Genomic DNA, 23194 nt, shown 5'->3' on the forward strand with positions numbered 1-23194 from the left:
AAACACCAATCTTCCTGGGTTCCTTTGGCAGAAACTGAGGTATCTCAAAGGAGGTAAGAACCCAAATCCCTGCATCAGGCTGAAAGAGGATTCTTCCCTTCCTCTGCACAGTGTCTCTGGCAACTCCAATAGCCCAGGATCCCCCAGTCCCCACCTCCACCTCCACCTCCCAGTAATGTTTCCCAGAGATGAAACCCTCAGATCCTAAGACAGAAACAGAAATATCAAATCTCTCAGGATTGTTGGGCAGATTCTGCCTTGTGTCTCCCCATCTCACACTTTTCCGATCCTCAGACAGGACGAGTCGGGGATGGGCTGTGGCTGGATCCAGAGTCACATCCACTGGGATGAGAGAGAAAAACAGTTTTTACAGTCAGAGCTGGGGAAAAGTTTGCTCATTTCAGCAACAGGAAATGCCTGTTTTAGAGCAATCCAGTAAAAATCTCTAAAAATATAATAAAATCACTGACCCAAAGATGTTAATGGACCCATCCCATGAAGTTTCTAGGACAGCTTAGTCCAAACTTCCTATTTGACCATGGGGGCAGTATTGTGTTAATTCAAATTAAGGAGACTATGAATCTCAAACATTATTAAATGCAGATATTAACCCTATCCCTGCTGCTTTTTTGAACACTGAACTGTCTGTTTAAATATAGATGATACACCAAACATTTCTCAGCTATCTGCCTCTTCTGGCAAGTTAAATTGGACTTCACCCACTTTCTCCACTCCTGGCCTTGGTGGAAGTGGTACAAAATACCAATCCTTATCTAGGCTTCAGTCCTTTAAAGCAGTGGCACAGGAAAGTGGGATTGCAGGGATTGAAGGCAGAGATAGCAGCAAAGAATCCTGTGGCACCTTATAGACTAACAGATGTTTTGGAGCATGAGTCATCCGATGAAGTGGGTATTCACCCACGAAAGCTCATGCTCCAAAACGTCTGTTAGTCTATAAGGTGCCACAGGATTTTTTGCTGCTTTTACAGATCCAGACTAACATGGCTACCCCTCTGATACAAGGCAGAGATATTACATTTCTTTCTGCTCAGATCCTTACATCATGTCCATCCCTGGGATCTGAGCATCTGGGAATCACTGAGATCCGCCATCCCACTAGTGGGAACAGGTGAGTGACAGGCTGCTGCTGGAGAGACAAAGACTCTCTCATATGTAGGGAACCTTCCTGCCTAACCCAGATGCAGTCACAGAATTTCAGGACTTGCTTAGAGACTCTTCCTGGAGCAATGGGAAGTCCTTGCTTTTTGACCAGTTTCCCTGTGAGGGAGCTTTCTCCACTCACAGAACTTTGCCTTATGTTAAGACACCCGGAGCGGGAAGTACAGACGACTCAATGAGAAGCTAAGTGCAGGAACTAATTGGAGAGAAGAAGCCTGATCTCTGCCGGCTCCCCCTGAGGAAGAGTCAGGAGTGGGGGCACAGCCTTCAGCTGCTGAGCAAACACAAAGAAGTAGCACTTCCCCTTCACTACTGGAGACCAGTGTGGGCACCGGGAGAGCTGGGCTGGCTCAGTTATGCCAACCCTACTACCAAATTGTCAGGGCTTAAGGAATCCAGGGACTAAATAAACACAGTGACATTCTCACACAGGCATGGGAGGGTTCCCCGTTCTTTACCTTCACACCCCCATAACTCGGTCTGTGCAACCATATTCCCTCCAGGAGAGACGCTGTCCTGCCTTCTCCCTCCAGCATCCATCGCTGCTCTCACAGATCTCCAATCCTGAAGACTGAACATGATATTTGCTGTCATCACTCACGGCCTTTTTTCATTTAGGGACACACAAAGTTCCCAGGAGAGGGAAGGGGAGAAGGAACCTTTCAAACTACAGCCCCAGAGATTAAATGGGGACATAAGAATTAGCAGGCAGGCAAACCCACCTTTTTCTGTGGGACTTTACATCCAGCTAGAGGGAAATAGAAAAACAACATTTAGATGTCACTGGGCAGAATAGTTCCACTTGCTCACGTAGGGATATTTCACCATTTGAGCAGCAGAATGTATTCACCAGCTTTACATATTTCCTTCAATTATTCTCAGGCTGTTCCCCAGGCCTGTCCCCCAGCCCTCAGCTCAGACTCTCAGCCCACTGTGCCCTGCACGGGCAGCACATGCCCTTTGCCTCCAGCCTGTGAATTCTCATCTCACAGGGCAGTCTCACCTCCCGTCAGAGGGGAGCAGGGTTTCTAGCCAAGCAGGGCTGAGTAAGGGGGCAGAGCCCAGCTTCCCCACTCTGGTCATCCCCAGGCCTGCCCAGCACCACCACTGAGTTCTGCTGGGGGGTCCCCTCTTACAGCACAAATCCCCTGCAGTGCCACAGAGGTGGGATGGGTTGCTGGGTCCATGTGCTGGGTCTGGGGGTGGCTGAATAGAGCCCGGTCAGCTTTCCATCCCCCCCTCACACACAGCTGCTCTGGCAGCTCCTTGTTTGAAGTTTGTTTGTACTAGCAAGTACAAGGAGCAGGTGGTAGCTAACAGGCTGGAGTGTAACACGTAACTTGTTTGTATCAATGTAATCTAGGAGGAGTCATAGGAGAGGCACCTTTGTCCAGCCAAGGGGACAGCATCCTGGTGTGCTGAGCTGGTATTATTGTTGTGGTGCAGGCCTATATGTGTTAATGTACAGTACCCATGGAGCCAGGGATCTATTACTGTGCTTTGTCAACAACAGACATGGCTGAGCACCTTCACCACTGAACTGAACCTGTGGCCTTTCACAGAATCATAGAATATCAGGGTTGGAAGGGACCTCAGGAGGTATCTAGTCCAACCCCCTGCTCAAAGCAGGACCAATTCCCAACTAAATCATCCCAGCCAGGGCTTTGTCAAGCCTGACCTTAAAAACCTCTAAGGAAGGAGATTCCATCCCTCTTTATGAGTACCAGTGAGCTCTGCTGAATGAACATGCAGTGCTGTCTGTTAGTGCAGCTGACATCGGAGCTCCAAGAACAAGAACACTGGCAGCAGGGACAAAGCTGCAGCATCAGCAACAACATTCCACAGCACTGACAACATCTGGGGCAGCTTCCTACTGACGTGCCCTGCTCCTCCAGGCCCTAGACCTCGATTCCTGCTCCCAGTCCCAGGATGCTGATGACATACACCATGTGCCCCAGCTGGTGAGGGGGTCACAGATCCTACCAGGGGGAAGCACAGCAGCCTCTCCACTCTACTGCCTGCAATGGGGACCCCACTGAGAAAAGGCTGTGATGTGGGGAGGGGCTGGTGCTTCAGGCCTAGAGCTATGGAACTGCTCCAGCCAGTGTCTGTGTGTGTGCAGACCTTCAAAACACCTACCAGTGAGAACTCTCGACACTTGCACATGCTCCACTGACTCATATACACAAAAAGGACTTACAGTATGCAAATCAACTGAAGAGAGAGGGTGATGATTGGTTCAGATACCTCCAATGTTATATCAACTACATCTATCAACATGGCCCTGACTAGAATCACAATAATGAGATACAACAGTCGTTTGTAACTAAGTGTAATTACAAGCTAATTTCTTTAAATTGTAGCCCATGAATGAGTTTTCAGGGAGATTTAGCTCTATGTGAGGTTGAAGAGTCACTCTTAGTCTGCTATCAGGATTATTCAAGCCAAAAGCAGTGAGAAAAGGACTAATACACACACACACGACAATTCAATTTTCCCCTGAAGAATAATTTTTAGCAAATTTGGGGGCTAAATAAATGAATGTAAGTGTGAAAGGGAGGGATTTATTCCTGCTTTCAGTGCAAATCTTAACTCAGCCATAGCTATGGAGTTACAAACCACAGCCTCTAATATACTGGCAAATGAATCCTAATCTGGGACAACTTTATGTGAGGCTGTCAGGACCCTGAGCTGTCCTAACTCCTGTATGTTTTGCCCAATTGCTGCATCTAAACGTTCACCCTCCTTCCTCCAATTCCAGGAGCCCCCATAAATTGTATTTCTTGGGATCTCTCTTTACATTTTATGCCAATTGGGTTAACAGCTTTAGTTCAGTGTAAGCGGTTTGTGCTGTTTGAGCCCTTGGACTGATGTTCAGTTGTGTACAGAGCCCCTGTAGGGAATTGTCCCTATTTTTAATCTCTCCCCCATCCATCGGATGCTGGTTTGGCTGCACAAATGCCTACAGGTAAATGTTGGCCTCTCCTTGTGAATTTGAGCAACCCCCTGGATGGGGCTTGAGACTAACTTACTGCCCTACAATAGTTTGAAGGGTCACATGACATACCAGCTTGTGCTCCCCTGAGACAGGCACAGAACGGTTTCTTCTCGTAAGCACAGGAGTTTCAGCATCTTTGTGGACACAAGTTGCAGCCTCCTTCTGTTCCTCACACCCTTGTCTTTCTTTCTCTGCATATGACAGGAATGGTTGGGTTTTTAAACACATTGCCCTGGCCTGGAGCGTTTTCCCTCCCTGCTGCCACCCAACTCCTAGGTCCCCAAAACAACAATCCCCATGACAAGCTTCCAGCACCTGCCTCTCATTTAACCCCCCCCACCCCCAATCCTGCTAGTCGACTAGTCTGGAATATTGGGTGATTTGAACTAGCGAACAGGGGGTCACAAACAGGGCAGCTTGAGAGAACAAGCTGCTCAATGAACAAGGTGCGAGTACTGATCTTGGGATAAGTGAGATTGTTTAGCTATTTGGGGTTTGGCTGCTTGTTTTTCTCTCTTTCAGGTTACTTTAAAGTTACAGGATCAGTTGGGATTGTGTGTTTGGGGACTGAGCCTTCGTTCCCTGGATCATCCTTGATCAGCCTCAATCAGCCTTTTGCTTAATGAGGGGGTAGGGCTGACCTAAGAGAGAAGGGCTTATAAAACACAGAGACTAAGCAACCAAGGGGAGCTAGTGATCAGGGGACTGCAAGCAGGGCAGGTTGAGAGGGAGTTTGTGGGAGGGAGACCTGATATAATAATTATGGTTAGGAAAGGCTGCATTGCCACTGCTCTTGTCTCCTCCACCTTCCAGACAGAAAACCTGGCCATGGATGCTTCTATCCAGATCCCGGTGTGGTTTTGCAGAGACTGTCCCCTGCATTTTCCACTCTCAAAAAGCCTGGCTGGGGGAACCATCTAGTGAAAGGTGCCTGCTGGTGGAATCTCTCAGGAAGCCAGTGGGATAGCTACAGGAGGAGGTGGCCAGGCTGAGAAGCATTTGTGTGCAAGAGGAATTCATTCCACCAGGGGAGGAGGATATTACTGTCACAGGGAGAACTCTGGCTGCTGGTTACTTCTGGTGGCATATGGCACTCCACACCTGCTTTCATCCCAACTCACTGATCAGAGGGATGAGGAATGCTAGGAGGGAGAACAGCAAAATAAAGACAATGGATTTCAAGAAGGCAGATGTTAGCAAACTCAGGGAGTTGGTAGGTTAGATCCCATAGGAAGCAAGTCTGAGGGAAAAGACAGTTTAAGAGATTTGGCAGATTTTCAGAGAGACATTATTAAGGGCACAAGAGTAAATTATCTCACTGAGTAGGAAAGATCAGAAGTATGGCAAGAGACCACTCTGGCTTAACCAGAGGATCTTCAATGATCTGAAACTCAAAAAAGAGTCCTACAAAAAGTGGAAATCAGGGCAAATTATGAAGGCTGAATATAAACATGCAACACATGCATGCAGGGATAAAATTAGAAAGATCAAGGCACAAAACAAGATTAAACTCACTAGAGACATAAAGGGTAACAAGAAAAGATTCTATAAATACATTAGAAGCAAGAGGAAGCCCAAGGACAGGATAGGCTCATTTCTCAAGGAGGCAGAAAGACAACAAAAAAAGTCATTTAGCGCCTCTGTCATTTCCACATTTTCTGTTTCAATTTTCACCAAAACAGTTAGTAATGATTGGACGTCTAACATAGTGAATGCCAGTGACAATGAGGGAAAGAACAAGTTAGAAATTTCTAAGACAAATAACATATCTTCAAGTGACCAGGACCTGATTAAATGCAGCCTAGAATACTCAAGGAGCTCACAGAGGAGATATCTGAGCCATTAGTAATTGTCTTTGAAAAGTTATGGAAGATGGGAGAGATTCCAGAAGACTGGAAAAGGGCAATTATAGTGCCAATCTATAAAAAGGGGAAAAAAGACAACCTGGGGAATTACAGACCAGTCAGCTTAACTTCTGTACCCAGAAAGATAATGGAGCAAATAATTAAGCAATCAGTTTGCAAACATCTAGAAGATAATAAGCTGATAAGTAACAGTCATCATGGATTTGTCAAGAACAAATCTAGTCAAACCAACCTGATAGCTTTCTTTGACAGGTTAACAAGCCTTGTGGATAGGGAGAAAGTGGTAGATGTGATATATCTTGACTTTAGTAAGGCTTTTAATACTGTCTTGCATAACCTTTTCATAAACAAACCAGGGAAATCCAACCTAGATGGAGCTACTATAAGGTGAGTGCATAACTGGTTGGATGGCTCGTTCACCTGCACATCTACCAATGTGATCTATGCCATCATGTGCCAGCAATGCCCCTCTGCCATGTACATTGGCCAAACTGGACAGTCTCTATGAAAAAGAATAAATGGATACAAATCTGACATCAGGAATCATAACATTCAAAAAACAGTAAGAGAACACTTCAACCTTTCTGGCCACTCAGTAAAGGTGACAATTTTGCAACAGAAAAGCTTCCAAAACAGACTCCAACGAGAAACTGCTGAACTTGAATTAATATGCAAATTAGACACCATCAAGTTAGGCTTGAACAGAGACTGGGAAAGTCTGAGCCATTACACACATTGAATCTATTTCCCCATGTTAAGTATTCTCACGTCTCTTGTCAAACTGTCTATAATGGGCTATCTTGATTATCACTACAAAAGTTTTTTATCTTAATTAATTAGCCTCTTAGAGTTGATAGGACAATTTCCACCTTTTCAAGTTCTCTGTATGTGTATATATATCTCCTTACTATGTGTTCCATTTCATGCATCTGATGAAGTGGGTTGTAGCCCACAAAAGCTTATGCTCAAATACATATGTTAGTCTCTAAGGTGCCACAAGTACTCCTGTTGTTTTGTTCCCAAAGAGTAGTTCTTAGTGGTTCATAGTCAAGCTGGAAGGGCATATTGAGTGTAGTCCTGCAGGGACTTGTCCTGGGCTCAGTTCTGTTCAATATCTTCATCAATTATTTTGATTATGGTAATCTCTACCCTTATAAAGTTTGCAGACATTACCAAGATGGGAGGGGTTGCAAGTGCTTTTGAGGATAGGATTAAAATTCAGAATAATCTGGACAAATTGGAGTTATGGTCTGAGGTAAATAGTATGAAATTCAACAGGGATAAATGCAAAGTAACTCCCATTTAGGAAGGAACAATCAATTCCACACATACAAAATAGGAAATGATTGCCTTAGAAGGAGTACTGTGCAAAGTGATCAAGAGATTCTAGTGGATCACAAGCTAAATATGAGTCAACAGTGTAACACTGTTGCAAAAAAAGTGAACATCATTCTGGGATGTATTAGCAGGAGTGTTGTTAGCAAGACATGAGAAGTCATTCTTCCACTCTACTCCGTAGTGATTAGGTCTCAGCAGAAGTATTGAGTCCAGTTCTGGACACCACATTTCAGGAAAGATGTGGACAAATTGGAGAAAATCCAGAGAAGAGCAAAAAAAACCATGAGCTATGAGGCAAGATTGAAAAATTGGGTTTCTTTAGTCTGGAGAAGAGAAGACTGAGGGGGGGGGGGACATGATAACAGTTTTGAAGTGCATAAAAGATTGTTACAAGAAGGAGAGTGAAAAATTGTTCTCCTTAACCTCTGAGGATAGGACAAGAAGCAATGGGCTTAAGTTACAGCAAGGATGGTTTAGGTTGGACAGGAAAATGTCCTAACTGTCAGAGTGGTTAAGCACTGGAATGAATTACCCAGGGAGGTTGTGGAATCCCTGTCATTGAAGGTTTTAAGAACAGGTTAGACGAACACCTCTCAGGGATGGTCTAGTTATTATGTAGTGCCGCCAGGAGTGCAGGGGACTGGACTAGATGACCTATTGAGGTCCTTTCCAGTCCTACACTTCCATGATACATTAGACCTCAGATGTTGTCTGCTTATGGCAGGGGAAATCTGCACAAATCTAAAATACAACAAACAAACCTCCTTTCTCCAGCTTCCAAAAAAATGTATCATTCTATAATCTTTAAGGACAACATTTTGGGTGGATCGGTGTTTGGATCAGCTTGAGACATCTTGGAGTTAATTTCCTCAAATCCTGAGCACCAACTACTCTACTATTGACAGCGAGACAGGAAAACCAGACTACAAGAGAGTGGCAGAGTGGCTAATACATATGACATTTCCTTGGGCTCATTGTAACCCACAAACTCCTCTACGTGAACAAGGGACTGACAGCTGCCTACTGAATCGACAAAGACTGTCTCATATGTAGACCTTTCTGCCTAGCTCAGATGTTGTCAGTAAGCTTCAGGGCCTGCTGAGAGGGTCTTCGCAGAGTGATAGGGAAGTCAGTGCTGTCTGATCACCTGCCTCTGGAGAGTCTGCTCGGAACTTTCTCTATTCAGAAATGTTGCTTTTCATTCAGGATCTCCTGAGCAGGAGGTGCAGACAGCTCAGTGGGTGTTCACTGCTGGGGCTCATCAGGGAGAAGGATCCTGAACTCCAGTCCCCCAGGAGAAAGAGTCAGGAGTGGGAACATGCTCCTTGGCAGGGACAGGGTAATAGCACTTCTCCACCATGAATGGAGACCTAGAGGGAGCACAGGGAGAGCTGGGCTGGCTCAGTTACACAGACACTGCAACCAGAAGGTCAGGCCCTCAGGAATCTAGGGAATAAACTGAATACAATGATATAGTCTCACACTGTCAGTGTCCCCTTTCTTTACCTTTACACTCCCATAACTTAGTAGTCTTCAGGGCCACATTCCCTCCAGAAGAGGCACTCTTCATCCTTCTTACTCCACATTCCACTGATGGTTTCAGAGACATTAAATCTTCAAATCTAAACACAACATTTACAGTCATCACTCACTGCCTTCTTCTCACTGATTCCAAAAATCACCAGTGGGGAAGGAGAGGGCCTTTGAACTCCTGGCCCAGTGATAATATGAGGACATAGGAGTGAAAAGGGAGGCAACTCCAAGTAAGACAGGCCATTTCTAGTGTGTCTCTTATTTCATTTAATTTCTGTTCATTCTCCATATTCCTGGATGGATTGAAACTAGTCTAGTAAAAAGTTAAATACCCCCAGGTCTAATGGTGAACAGTGTTTGAGGGGATCTAGTGTCTGGGTCTCTGCAACACTGTCCACGGCTCTTCATGTTGTGACGTACGAGGGGTAGGGAGCTTTCCCCAGAGCTCCCCAGCACATTTCAGTGCAATTCACAAACCCACCTTCTCCTGAGGGACGTCACATCCACCTGGATGGGAAACAGAAAGAAACACAACATTTAGGTTCTATTCCATAACAACGTTCTACTTGTCGATCTGCAGATTGTATCACTCTCTGAACTGCAGACATTATTCCCTGGTTTCATCCCTTCTCCCCTCCCACAGCAAGAATGTCTGATCAGACATGAACAGGAAGATGCTTGGTGAAGCTGGATAAGAACATAACATAAGAACATAAGAAAGGCCGTACCGGGTCAGACCAAAGGTCCATCTAGCCCAGTATCTGTCTATCGACAGTGGCCAATGCCAGGTGCCCCAGAGGGAGTGAACCTAACAGGCAATGATCAAGTGATCTTCCTCCTGCCATCCATCTCCATCCTCTGACGAACAGAGGCTAGGGACACCATTCTTACCCATCCTGGCTAATAGCCATTTATGGACTTAGCCACCATGAATTTATCCAGTCCCGTTTTAAACATTGTTATAGTCCTAGCCTTCACAATCTCCTCAGGCAAGGAGTTCCACAAGTTGGCTGTGCTCTGTGTGAAAAAGAACTGTCTTTTATTTGTTTTAAACCTGCTGCCTATTAATTTCATTTGGTGAGCCCTAGTTCTTGTATTATGGGAATAAGTAAATAACTTTTCCTTATTCACTTTCTCAACATCACTCATGATTTTATATACCTCTATCATATCCCCCCTTAGGCCTGGTCTACACTAGGTGGGGGGTCGAACTAAGGTACGCAACTTCAGCTACGCGAATAGCGTAGCTGAAGTCGAACTACCTTAGTTCGAACTACTTACCCATCCTGACGGCGCGGGATCGAAGTCTGGGGCTCCCCCGTCGACTCCGCCACCGCCATTCACGGTGGTGGAGTTCCGGAGTCGACAGGAGCGTGTTCGGAGTTCGATATATCGCGTCTAGATGAGACGCGATATATCGAACTCCGAGAAGTCGATTGCTACCCGCCGACTCCGGCGGGTAGTATGGACGTACCCTTAGTCTCCTCTTTTCCAAGCTGAAGAGTCCTAGCCTCTTTAATCTTTCCTCATATGGGACCCTCTCCAAACCCCTAATCATTTTAGTTGCCCTTTTCTGAACCTTTTCTAGTGCTAGAATATCTTTTTTGAGGTGAGGAGACCACATCTGTACACAGTATTCGAGATGTGGGCGTACCATGGATTTATATAAGGGCAATAATATATTCTCAGTCTTATTCTCTATCTCCTTTTTAATGATTCCTAACATCCTGTTTGCTTTTTTGATTGCCTCTGCATACTGCGTGGACATCTTCAGAGAACTGTCCACGATGACTCCAAGATCTTTTTCCTGACTCATTGTAGCTAAATTAGCCCCCATCATATTGTATGTATAGTTGGAGTTATTTTTTCCAATGTGCATTACTTTACATTTATCCACATTAAATTTCCCTTAGCATTTCGTCATCACAATTACTGTCCTGGTCAGGTGGTCGATAATAGATCCCTAATGTTATATTTTTATTAGAGCATGAAATTTCTATCCATAGAGATTCTCTTAAGATTTTTACTTCATTTGAATCTACACTTCCTTTCACATATAGTGCCACTCCTCCCCCTGCATGACCTGTTCTGTCCTTCCGATATATTTTGTACCCCGGAATGATTGTGTCCCATTGATTGCTCTCAGTCCACCAGGTTTCTGTGATGCCTATTATATCAATATCCTCCTTTATCATAAGGCACTCTAGTTCACCCATCTTATTATTTAGACTTCTAGCATTTGTGTACAAGCACTTTAAAAACTTGTCCCTGTTTATTTGTCTGCCATTTTCAGATGTGTCAGATTCTTTTTTATGTGACTGTTTATCATCTGATCTGGCCCTTACATTATCCCCTCTTCCGTCCTCTGCTCCTGACTATAACCTGGAGATTCTCTATCATCAGACTCTCCCCTAAGAGAAGTCTGTGTCCGATCCACACGCTCCTCTGCAGCAGTCGGCTTTCCCCCATCTCCTAGTTTTAAAAACTGCTCTACAACCTTTTTAATGTTTAGTGCCAGCAGTCTGGTTCCACTTTGGTTTAGGTGGAGCCCATCTCTCCTGTATAGACTCCCCCGATCCCAAAAGTTTCCCCAGTTCCTAATAATGTAAACCCCTCCTCTCTACACCATCATCTCATCCACACATTGAGACTCCGAAGCTCTGCCTGCCTACCTGGCCCCATGCCGCAGGCACAGGGAAAGCCTGACTGCCAGCCTCTATGTCTGGGCTCCTGCCCCCAGTTCCTCCCCCAAGTCAGCTCATTGCTCAGCAAGCATTGTGCAAGTGGTACTCAGCGGGCAGGGTTAGCTTCATTTCTAGCTAAAAGAATGAAGTCTCAGGGAGCCCAGCCAACCTCTCACAGCTACATTCTTCCTGCAGGACTTGGCTTTGCTCTCCCAGCTGCAGCACCTGGAGCCTGAATGGCTGGCAGTGCTGCTCGGGCTAATGAAGTTCACCAGAGTGATCTAGAAGCCAGGAGTTACTAACTGAGCTTAGCTGCTGGACACTTTCAGCAGGGCAGGGGCCAGTACCATCAGGAAAGGCTGTTTCCAGCCCCCACCGCCCAGCTGGAGCAGGGAGAGACTGAGAATTAAACTATCCTCTCTCCCAGTGGCCACAGCTTAGCTTGGGCTGTGGAGAGGCAGCTGCTGGGAAGAGTCATATCTCCCTCCAGTTGACACACGCAGCCCAGCTGGGGCTGGGATGCCCCAAACTTAGTCTCCCCCACCTGACTCCCACCCATCAAAATGGATTCCTTGAGAATCTGCTCCATGATTTTTCTGGGGATAGAAGTGAGACTGACCGGTCTGTAGTTCCCAGAGTCTCCTTCTTCCCTTTTTTGAAGATGGGCACTACATCTGCCCTTTTCCGATTTATCACTCTCCCAATCTTAGTGTCATTGGCAAACTTTATCTGTGATGATTTTATGTTTTTACAGTTCATTTGGACTGGGATTTTCAAAGGAGCCAATGGAAGGTATGTACCCAGCATCCAGGGACTTCAATGGGATGGGGGCAGCTTAGGTTGCTTTGAAACTCTGAGCCCAAGACTGGAAGTGCATGTGCTGAGAGAGGGATTTATGCTGTGTTGGGCTCATTGAGATCATTACAACCTGGTTTGATAGCTAATTATAGCTTTATAATGTTAATCATGCTGAGCCAAGTTCTTCAAAAAATAATTATCAAAAGAACAGGTGAATAAAATTGATTTTTAAATTTCTATGTCTGTTTGTAATTGACTAAACATTCTAAGCCAAAGCTTCTCAGGACTTTGGTGGCCTCCAATAACTGTTTGAACTAATGGTCACATTAAATACCTTCTTGAGTTCCCTTATGACTCCAATTGAAAAATATCTCTGGCCCTGGTGCATTCTTCTGGGCACAGGCCTGGGGGTTACAGCCTCTTCGCAGACATGGGTCTTAGTCTCCCCTGTACCTGGTCTGTCCTGGTCCAATTGCTGTCTCAGAACTTTTGCCCTCCTGCCCCTGGACACCCACCTAGCCCTGGCTCTCCCTCCAAATTCCCTCCAAATTCTGACTCTAGAATATCAGGATTAGAAGGGACCTCAGCTAGTCCAACCCCCTGCTCAAAGCAGGACTAACCCCCATACAGATTTTTGCCCAGATCCCTAAATGGCCCTGTAGCAGGGTGGCCCCTGCTCCTGCCCTGAAGGGGTTAAAAACAGCCCTAGGAAGGGGTTTAAAAGTGGCCTGGCAGGGCTTGAGAGCGGCTGCTCTCAAGGCTGGGCTGATTGAGGAAGTGGCTGCAGCTGGGGCCATGCCCCAAACTGAGCCACAGGCCTTATAAAAAAGGCCAGGGAAGCCAGAAGCCCAGACAGTCTCTCTCTGTTTCCAGAGGGAGATGGGCCTGGCTGCAGGGAACTGAGACAAGGTACCTAGGGTGAAGCAGGGCTGGGGAAAGGCAGAGGAGCTGGGGAGCTCCAGCCTGGAAAGCCCCAGGCTGTGGCCTAGCATTGGGCTAACAGGTACTGGGGGTTGCAGAGGGCAGCCCAGGGGTAGGCCAAGGTAGCAGGTCCAAACCCTCCTTGCCAGTGATGAGTGGCTGATACTGCAGCCTGCCCCAGGGCGTGGGGCTAGACAATGACTGGCAGTGGCCACACACTGAGGCAAGGTGGGGATAGAGGGTGAGGGTTCCCTGGGGAGGGGAGACCCTAAGAGAAAGGGGTTACTGCCAGGGGGCAGCACCCCATGTAAAAGGACACCAGGGTCCAGGGAGGGACACGGGGGCCTGAAGACAGGCGGATCACCAGCCTGCAGAGGGCACTCCATTGCCTGGAACAGAGCTAATTCCCAGAGTCACCAGCAGGAGGTGCTGCAGGGGTGAGTCTGACCCGTTTACAGGCCCCCTCAAGGATTGAATTCACAACCCTGGGTTTAGCAGGCCAATGCTCAAACCACTGAACTATCCCTCCCTCCTAATGGGGCTTATAATGGCCTAAAATTATATATATATATATATATAGAGAGAGAGAGTCTGTTAAAAGCATTCATATTTATCTTCTTCTCCCTCCATACTCTGCCCCACCCACTGTCCATGGGCTACCAGGCTGGCAGAGAGAGAAATTACAGCTCTACCCAGTGAATCAAGCATCCTGCCCAGGCCCTGATGGTTGGCACTTTAGAGTCAATGGAGTGCCCCATTGTAGTGGGAATATTTACACTGAATTGTTGATTTGTACCTTGTGATGAATGTCCTCTGTTGTGTTACTGATATTGTGAATTATTGGGTCTAGGGATGTATGATCAAGTCCATATTTGGGAGTAGGAGCCTCTTCACAGATACGAATGACATGACTTGCCATCTCCTGTTTCTCAGCCACTCGGTCTTTGATGTTCTCTCTCTCTGCAGGTAAGTGAACATTGGGTTATTGACACCATGTCTCCTGCTGTGAAGAATTCCTGTCCTGTGTCGCCCATCCCCCCTCCGCAGCTGACCAGTTGCAGGAACGTCTCTCTCTAGATTCCATCACCTGCACCTCAGTTACAAAACTCCCCTCCCCACAGAACCACCCACCCTGAGAGCCCCTTTTACCTTGACTTCTTCATGTCTCCTGCAGAGCTGTTTTACTGGCCATGGAGAATGAGTGAGATCTTCAAATTTTTATTTTGGGGTGACAATACCTCCCCCTCCACATTTTTATGGGGAACTCAGTACTCACAGTCCCTTTGATTTCAATGGGACGTGTTGTTCTTCGACACCACTAAAAATCAGGTCTTTGGTATCTCAGTTGGGCATCCAGAATCAGGAGCACTTTTGAAAATTAGACTGTTCTGTCCTTAAAGGCAGAGAGGGAAGGAACTAAAGACCAGTCAGTGCTGGGAGAGATGAGTGATAAATGTATATTTGGAAGGACAAAGAAACATGACTGAATTACCTGGATTTCACACTTGTGCATGTATCTGAGACTAGCAGGTCTCAAACCCTGGTCCCCAGAACTCCTAAGAACCACTAAATTCTGACCTGCTCACTGGTTCCAGAACTACAGACCCAACACTGATAGAGGAGTCCAGGCTTGGATCCGATTGGTGGAACTCTTGGGGTTCCAACAGGTTCTCTGCTTCTATTCAAACCAAGCAGAGGAACAGGAACTTGTCTGTGCAAATGGCTTTCCCCAGCTTAGGGCTGTCTCCCTTGTGCTCCCTGCTCCTATTGCCTGACTCTGATCTCCTGGTAACCTGATCCTGCCGTTTGCCCTCTGGCCTGCCTTGGACTCTGATCTCCTGATATCCAGCCCAGTCTGGCTCCCAGCTCATGCTCTAACACTGTCAGATCACACACATCTTCTGCTGGAGCAGTTTGATGGCAATTGACAGCAAGTCAGGGGTTGTATAAATCAGTGCCAGCCCCTGTTCATGATTCCATCCCCTGTCCTCAGTCATATGGATTGTGCAAAAGAGAGTCTGGTTATCATAGAATCATAGAAGATCAGGGTTGGAAGGGACCTCAGGAGGTATCTAGTCCACCCCCTGCTCAAAGCAGGTCCAAACCCAACTAAATCATCCCAGCCAGGGCTTTGTCAAGCCTGACCTTAAAAACCTCTAAGGAAGGAGATTCAATCACCTCCCTAGGGAACCCATTCCAGTGCTTCACCGCTCTCCTAGTGAAACAGTGTTTCCCAATATCCAGCCTGGTGTTTAGGGAAGCCTTATATTGGGCCTCTCCCTTCTTGGAGTGTGACAGCCCTGTACTGTCAAACTGTGTGGTATTCCTCCAAGCCATGTCCGAGCTATTTGATAATCAGCAATGAGCTTGAATGGTGGAAGCTAACCAAAAAAGCTCTGAGAGGGGCAGAGAGTCATAGCCTCCTGTGCAGCACAGTTCCACCTCCTAATGGCCAATATGGATTGGAACATGGCAGTGCAGCTGTTTCAGTTCTGGTGGGGTCTGGGAGAAGAAATTAAAGATGAATTGGCCCAAATGAATACATCTGCAAGTCTGGATGCTCTCGTGGATCTCACTATACCTACAGACAACTAGTTATGGCAATGAAAGGAGGGAAAAGGGGGGGACTTGCAACTCTGCTCTCCATGTACTGCTTCTACTACAATGGGTCAGGTCACCCCATCTCTATCTGCCCACAATGAGCACCAAGGAATCAGGGAAAAGAGCTTCACAACAACTCAATCTTGTTGGAACACTCTCCACGTTCTGTGCATGTACCCCACCTGCAGATGCCGGTCTAGCTGCACATTTCTAGGATGCCCAGCAAATTTCCATCCTACTGACCCTCATTGACTAGAGAGCAGCTCACTGCTTCATGGCTGCAGTGACAGCTAGATCCTACGGATTCCCGTGCAATGCAAGGCCACTGCTGACCTCACAGAGACTTCTGGTCCAGTGATGGAGGAATCAGCTCCCCTGAAGGCCATGATTCAGGGGCACTGAGAAATATTACACTTTGCTATGATCCATTCACCACACCTTGCCCTGATCTTCACCTGTCTGGCCCTCCACCACCTGCTCATTTGGTACCAAACTCAGGAAGTCTATTTTCCATTAGAGGTTTGTTAGCAGCGCTGTTGGGGATTGGTCCTGTCTCAGCATCAGAACTCTGAGAGGCTCAAGTGGTGGTGGCTCTCCAGGCTTCTGTTGAAGCTACATCTAAATTCCCCTCAAAATACCAAGACTACATCACTATTTTTGAAAACAGAAATGTGGAAACCCTGCACAAGGACTATGACTGTCCAATAGAGCTATAACCAGAAGCAAAAATACCATTTGACCTAATTCATGAAGTGTCAGAACCTGAGGTGACAGAGTTCTGGAAATACCTCTAAAAGAACCTGGCCTGAGGGTTTATCCAAAAGTCAACCTTGCTGGCTAACACTCCAGTCCTTTTCATCAAGAAGAACGAAGGCCGTCTCCATTTCTCTGTCAACCTCTTTCCATCAAATCAGATAACTATCAGGAATTGTTACCAGCCATCCGTTATTCCTGAATTTGCTGGATTGCCTGAGGTTGCCGGTATAGTCACTAAGTTGGATCTCTGGGGGGCATACAACCTCATGTGATTCAGGGAAGGGGACAAGTGGAAGACTGCCTTCTGAAACCAATATAATTATCTGGTTATGAACTTTGCGCTGACCAATGCTCCAGCCACCTTTCAACATTTTACTAATGATGTGTTCCAAGAAATATGATGCAGTATGTAGTAGTTCACTTCAGATGACATATTGGTCTTCTCCGACTACCCTGAACAGCACACCACTCCAAATAGTCCTGGAATGCTTACAGCAGTGTGAAAGCTCAAGCAGTGTAGCTTTGATCGCGCCTCCCTGGAGTTTTTCAGCTTTGTCTTATCTCTGGAAGGGATCCAGGTGTACCAGTGCAAGGTCCAAGCTGTCCAAGATTGGCCGACTCCCCACTTTATACATGGCCTGCAATGCTCACTGTGGTTTGCTAATTTTATTGACAATCCATCTTGATTTTTTCAAAACAAATCAAGCCCCTCAAAACTCTTCTCCAGAAACTGCTCAATTCCATTGGTCTCCTGAGGCCCAGCATGCATTCCCTCAGCTGAAACTTGCTTTCACCACAGCACCTACTTTGGCCACTGTTGTATCAACCAGGCAAGGTACTAAGAAATTTCAACAGAACTTAATTTTTACAGTGGAAACCTCTTTACCAAGCTGCTGCTGCACCCTCTGTAAGTCTCATTCAGCCTCCTCAACTCTTCCCGCCTCCTTCCTGTTTCCTGTTCTTTCAGACTCCCAACAGCCAGTGCTCCCAGTTCTAATAATACAAGCAGCATCTAAACACCACATTCCTCCTCTTTTAAGAAACTTTCCCAAATAAAATAAACATTGTTGTTCTAACCACAGGAACAAATATGAAACAAGACACTATACTACTGACAGAAATATTACACTGAAAACACTGTAGATACTATATAACATAGTCTCTAGTCCAGGCAGGTGGCTGTCTGGGTCTGACAGGCTGTCTCTCAAGCCCCGGTTCCAGTGCAATATCTTGTTGTGTTGATACTATGGTGAAGTCATCCAATGCAGACTGGGTGTTGGCATAATCTCCTGTTGGTGCATAGGCAGGTGCAAGATAAGCAGCATTCCATACCCGCCCATCAGAAAGCTGATAAGTGTAAGGTCCCTTATTCTCTCTGATTTTAAGGGGAGCTGTGAATTTATGGTCCCCTTTGCGTAAGATTCCAGGTTTTCGTATTCTAACGAAGGAACCATACTCAAACTATGGTTCCTTAGCACCCTGCTGCTCGTCTGTGAAAGCCTTAGATTTTGCTTGGTTCTGTTCAACTGTTTTTCTCACATCATCCTCGTTTGGGGCATCAGGCCGTGCCTTTAACAATCCAGCAATGTTCAGTTTAGTATTCATCTGTTTCCCATGCAGTAACTCTGCGGGTGATCTTTGCGTTGTGGCATGTCGTGTAGCGCGGTATGCTTGCAAGAAATCAGTAGTGAAGGGTATCCACAATCGCCCTTCCAGTTTAGCTGTTTGCAAACTCTTTTTCAAACTTCTGTTAAACTGTTCGATTTTCCCCATTGGCTTGAGGGTAATATAGGGATGACCTTCTGTGTAAAATGTTCCTCTCTGCTAGAAAAGTTTCAAACTCCAGGGAAGTATATTGACTACCATTATCTGAAACCAGTTCTTTGGGGTTACCTTCCCTGCTAAAAACTGAAGAGAGGAACTTAATTACTGTAGCAGAAGAGATTTGTGATGTAAACGCTACCTCAGGCCATTTACTGAAATAGTCTATTAAAGTGATGGCAAAATGAGAGTCAATTGGAGCAGTATCAAAGGGTCCTACAATGTCAATCACCACTTTTTCCCATGCAGATTCAGGAAGAGGAACAGGCTGTAATGGAGGGGTACATGTCACTGCTGTCTTATCATGCATTTGGCAAGTGACACAGGATTTTAGAGAAACCCATAAGCACAGCCGAGTTTCTCCTCAGTCTGGTGTTGGATTCCAGCTGATACTGTTATGTGTACCACAAGAGTGCTTTGCTGAGGAATATCAATTTGTCCATTAACTACCCTGAGATTTAAAGCAGCCAATAAATCTCTGCCAAGGATAGGAGTGCCTTTGTGGACAATGTAGAACTCTGCAGTTACCCAGCAATCACCAAAAGTAACTATTGCTATCAGGCAGCCATGTACTGGAATATAGTTTTTCAAATAGCACGCCAGCTGAAGTTTGGATTCAGTAAGAAGCACATCTTTAAAGTAGTGCAAATAGATGGAATCAGGTAGTATAGATACTGCTGAGCCAGTGTCCAACATTAGCTGAATAGAGTGTGATTTGCCTTAGGGTCTGGCGGAAACATTTACAGTGCACTTTATCTGTTCTGGAATATGTGCAGTAGTGATTTTGTCCACACTCAGCACAGTAACATCTGGTATTGTAACTGCATGCACCTGTTGATTGAACTGGCTACTGTGACATACTTTAGCAAAATGTCCAATCTTTTTGCAATGATTGCACTGAGCTACTTTTGCTGGACATCCTGTGTAGCTTGCAAGGTGTTGTGGGGATCGACAGCGAAAGCTTTTACTGTATTTTGCATTTGCTGATTCAGTGGCTTTTTATTAGTTTTCCTCTTGCAATTGTTTGTCTGCAGCGATAGTGAACTTTTCTGCAAGGGCATCACAGCCTAAACTGTGCCTCCTGTATCCTTGCTCATTATTTTGGCTTCAGCTGTAGCTGACTCAATCTGAGTAACAATGGTTTATGCTTTTTCTAGTGTAAGTTGTGGTTCTAGAAGTAAGTGTTCTCTTACATGAAGCATGGTTGTTTTCTCAATGAGCTGGTCTCTAATCCTCTCATCTGCCATATTCCCAAAGTCACAAGTTACAATCAGACTCCTCAGGGAAGCAATATACTGCATTATAGTCTCCCCTGGTTTCTGCCCATGCTGGTGAAATCTGTAGCGATTAGCTACTACATTCACTTTTGGCACAAAAAAGTTCTTTAATGCAGTGAGTGCAGTCTCATATTTATCATCTGCAAGGGGAAAAGTGTAAAATATATGCTGCTCTTCTGCTCCAAGGCAGTGGATTAGCAGAGCAGGCTTTCTTACTTCAGAAATCTCTGTAGCACTGACTGCAAGCAGATAAGTCTCAATGATGGATCCAGGCAGTAAAATCAATTGGAGGCTCACCTGGGCTTTGCAGAAAGGGTGCAGGGGGGTTCAGAGGCAGAAGATCCATCCTCGTTGCCAAAATGTTGTATCAACCAGGCAAGGTACTAAGAAACTTCAACATAACTTTATTTTTACAGTGGAAACTTCTTTACCAAGCTGCTGCTGCACCCTCTGTAACTCTCACTCAGCCTCCTTAACTCCTCCCTGCTCCTTCCTGTCCTTTCAGACTCCCAACAGCCAGTGCTCCCAGTTCTAATAATACAAGCAGCATCTAAACACCACAGCCACTCAGATATCATGCAAGCATTTATTGAACATGCTGACACCTCCAGTACAGCTATCAGGGCTGTCCTCTCCCAGCAACTTAGTTCCAAGCAAGTATTACACCCATGCACTTATTACTCAAGGAAACTTATCTTTACAGAACTAAACTATGAAAAATGGATAAGAACTCCTGGTGACTAAAATCCCCTTTGCAGAATGCCAGCATTAACTGGAATGTGCTCACCAGCTGGTCCAGATATTGATTGATCATAAAAATTTGAAGTATCTATTTAGAATGAAAACCTTAAACTGGACAGTCTCTAAGGATAAATGGACACAAATCAGATATTAGGAATGGCAATATACAAAAACCTGTAGGAGAATACTTCAACCTCCCTGGCCACACAATAGCAGATCTTAAGGTGGCCATCCTCCAGCAAAAAAACTTCAGGACCAGACTTCAAAGAAAAACTGCTGAGCTTCAGTTCATCTGCAAATTTGACACCATCAGCTCAGGATTAAACAAAGACTGTGAATGACTTGCCAACTACAGAACCAGTTTCTCCTCCCTTGGTTTTCACACCTCAACTGCTAGAACAGGGCCCCATCCTCCCTGATTGAAATAACCTTGTTATCTCTAGCTTGCTTCTTGCTTGCATATATATATACCTGCCCCTAGAAATTTCCACTACTTGCATCCGACAAAGTGGGTATTCACCCACGAAAGCTCATGCTCCAATACGTCTGTTAGTCTATAAGGTGCCACAGGATTCTTTGCTGCTTAAACCATTGGCAGCTTGGGGGCTCTATTTTTCTCATGATTTTATTGTGCCATCACCCTGGAGCCAAAAACAGCAAGGCCAACACCTTGTCCCAAAGATATAGTACCAGGCCACAAGGTGCCAACCAGGAACCAGCCCTCATGCTCAAATCCTGTAACTTTCCCAGTACAGCTCTTCACAATGATAAACTTACATCGATACTCTTTGCCTCTGCCTCAGGAATTCCACCTGATAATAATTTGTTCATCAACGAGCAACTGCACAACTCCCAGGAAGGGATCACTAGTTAAGGGTCTATATTTTCCCAGGACTTGTAAGAGCCTTGTTCCTGAAACCATGCCATGCCTTTCCCCTCACAGGACACTTGGGGTGCATTATAACTGAATAATTCATTTCCCACTCTTCTGGGTAGTCCTGGATGCACCCCACAGTATAGTCATTCGTTGCCTCCTGTGATGCTTGTGCCTGCAGCAAGGCACTGTGTCACAAGCCCTGCAGTCTCCCTCACCCCTTGGCCACCCCATCTCAACCCATTTACAACAATTCTGACCATCATGAATCACTTTACCAAAAGGCCTACTTCATCCCCTGCACATGCCTCCATTCCACTGCAAAGAGAGCTCAGCCATAGCTTAGCCATGTAGTCTACCTCCATGTCCATGTAGCTGGGTTTCCCTGCATAGGACAGCCTCCCCGCACTACTTGCTTCTCCTATTTGCCACTAATCTCCTGGTAACCTATTACCTGACTCTGCCTGACACCTGACTCTCAGCTTGCCCTCTGGCTTGTCTCGCATGCTGATCCCCTGGTATCCAGGCCACACATATACCAACTGTGACACTTTTTTTGGCCAAAGTAATGCAAAGTCAGAGTGCTAATTTGAGAATGTGAATGTCACAAATAAGCCATAAGGAAGGATTGTGTCTAAGAATGGACATTTCCTGAGACTGTCTGAGCCCCCCTGCTAGTCCTAGCAGGGCAACAGGGGACAGACTAGCTGCTGGCTAGAGAGAATAAGGAAGCTGAGAATGAGGGGACTATCTTCAGTATCCAGTCACAGGGAAAAGTGCAGCATTTCCCTGAACAAATGGTGACCACCTGGGCCTGTGTGGGGATGGGCTGAGCTGTGTGATCTCAGGTTCAGTTACACAGACACCTATACATTGCTCCCAGGTGCTGATCTGTACTGGTAACTCCATAACCCCCAAATCCTTATGCACAGACACCAGACCCATTCTGTTACCTTTATGCCCCTGTAACTCTGTCTTCACAGCAATTTTCTTTCCAGGGCAGTAGTTTTTCAAGTGAGGGTCAGGTGGCTGTGGCTGAGAAGGGAGATCTTCAAACCTGAACACAATAATTACTCTAATCATTACCTACATTCTTTATCTATTAACACAACAAGTTATTGGGGGTAGAGGAGGAAGGAAGAGGAGAAAAAACCTTTTAAATATTGTACAAATGACTAACACATGGGAATAGGATTTACCAGAGATGATGTGCCTAAATCACAGAAAAATTCTACAATCTCCTTCATCATTTTCTTTCCTTTCCATGACTCTCACCTTCCTGCTGAAAGTAACCTACTGCAGTAGAAAAGCAAAATGACTCCAGGTTCCAGAGGAATAGAGGGAAAATTGGGATCTAACATCCAGTACTGTCCCACACTCTCAAGCTCTTTTTATGTGTGTGTATGAACTTTCCCCCAGAGATTCCTCCCACACCACAGTGAATTTTACAATCTTACCTTTGCCTCTGGCTCTTTATATCCACCTAGAAAGGAAGAGAAAAACAACATTCAGATTCTCTTCTGCAATATGGTTTATACCTGATCCTGTGGAGATTAATTTCTGCAAATCAGACTGTAAACATTGTCTGAAATCCCCTCCTGTCTCCTCTAAAATAAAATTCTTGCTGTGAGATGTTTGTTAGGAAGGTATTTGGAGAAGTTATACTGTACATACCTAGCCATAGTCTAGTCAGGTTTGTCAGCATTGCTGGCAGCACCAACCAGCTCCTGAGCGCAGCCAGGCAAACCATGGCTGCCTCCTGCCTGTGTGTGGCATGGGAGGGGCTCTCTGCATCCTCTCCCCTTGCTG

Source organism: Mauremys mutica, chromosome 5 (genome assembly GCF_020497125.1).
Source record: "Mauremys mutica isolate MM-2020 ecotype Southern chromosome 5, ASM2049712v1, whole genome shotgun sequence".
Classification (NCBI taxonomy): Eukaryota; Metazoa; Chordata; order Testudines; family Geoemydidae; genus Mauremys; species Mauremys mutica.